Below are 1,832 nucleotides of genomic sequence, written 5' to 3' on the forward strand. Positions count from 1 at the left end.
CACACACACACACACACACACACACACACACACACACACACACACACCTAAATTCAACAGTGCGTATATTTGACACAGTCTAGTTCAAAAATTAAGAACTTAAAACTCTGCAACAAAAACAATAAAATTCCCTTTAATCATTTTTTTATTATTTATTTTGTTCAGACTTGGCATAAAAATACATGAGGTACAACAAGGACAAGTTAAAATCTGTCCAATGACTAAAAAGAACTTTAGGGGCTTGTTCTGCACACCGGATCTACGACCTGGCTGAAAGTAAGAACTGTTCTGTTCTGAGCAGTAATGCTTCCAGTGTGTGACGATTATCAAAATATATTCAGCCTCATAAAATTTAATTTGTTTTTATGTTGTTTTTGACTATCTTTTATTGGGAGTGTCACCATTATTGCCTGCAGCTGAAAGGAGTAAAGGGAAGACTGTATTTTGTGTGTCTGTGTGTGATTCTGTTTGTCTGTCTCTCAAAATGTTTCATGACCCACAGATACCCACTGATCACTCGTTTTAGGGGGGCAATACCATGTAAAACCAACTTTTTGAGCTTTATATCATGATATAACAATATCCCCTCATCAAACATCATACATAGAGTCTTGCTTTGACTCATTCATGCGTTTTTGAGAAATCCTGTAGTGTCCTGAAGCAGCCAGGTAGAACAAAAACAGCTCATTGGCTCTAGAACCACCTTTTAGTTGCAGTTCAACTAGCAAACAAATATATAATGCCAGTCCAGTTCTTTTCTAATTAAAATGCCTTTGAGGAAATGTAATTTCAGATGCCAATGATGACACTGTTATTTTTACACAAGTTGCACAAATCCTTTCCAAAGGTTGCCAAAAAATGGTTATGGCTATCTCTTCTTCTCATAAGATGAGTTTAGTTTAGCGCATGAACAACTGCAGGTGATATGCATTTCTTCAAGAGAGGCCTTTAATTTATCTCTTTTCACCTGGTGCATCAACCTCACAGGGACTGCAGATAAAAATGCGCCTGTAAGGCTAAATCAAACACATTTCCTCTACATAATCTGCTTGTATTAATGACTGATTAATATGCATTCTTCCTATTTCAAATAAAAATGCTGCAGGTGTCATTCCAATAAAATGTTAAAGGGGCAATATCATGTAAAATCAACTTGTTTGAGTTTTATACCATGTTATAATGTTATACTCTCATAAAAACATGTCCAAAGCCTTGCTCTGAATCATTCATCATGTTTGAGAAATCCTGCAGTGTTTTTATGAAGCCATGCTGAGGAGCAAAACGACAGGTGGGGACCAGAAACACCTTTTGGTACCAGAAACACCTTTTGGGACCAGAAACAACTTTTGGGACCAGAAACACCTTTTGGTACCAGAAACACCTTTTGGTACTGTGGTGAATTTTGTGTACTGGCTCTTTAAGAAAATGTGAACGAGCGTGTCGGACCGGAGCGCGCATAAAGGCGGGCACGCGCTCTTTGTCAGAGTTCTTCGTACCAGCTTAGCTGTTAGCACCCTCTATCATGTCTCTCGTAAATAAACATGTCCAAAGCCTTGCTCTGAATCATTCATCATGTTTGAGAAATCCTGCAGTGTTTTTATGAAGCCATGCTGAGGAGCAAAACGACAGGTGGGGACCAGAAACACCTTTTGGTACCAGAAACACCTTTTGGTACCAGAAACACCTTTTGAGACGTGTCTTTAAGCTGAACTTCGTCATGGCGGTGCACACCACCCCACACACCCCGCTGATGACCCCTGCAGGCTCTCAGCAGTAACAGAACAAAAGTGAAAGTGAAACTTAACTGTCTGCTGAGATCCACTACTTCTCAC

Source organism: Austrofundulus limnaeus, unplaced genomic scaffold (assembly GCF_001266775.1).
Source record: "Austrofundulus limnaeus strain Quisiro unplaced genomic scaffold, Austrofundulus_limnaeus-1.0 Scaffold157, whole genome shotgun sequence".
NCBI lineage: Eukaryota > Metazoa > Chordata > Actinopteri > Cyprinodontiformes > Rivulidae > Austrofundulus > Austrofundulus limnaeus.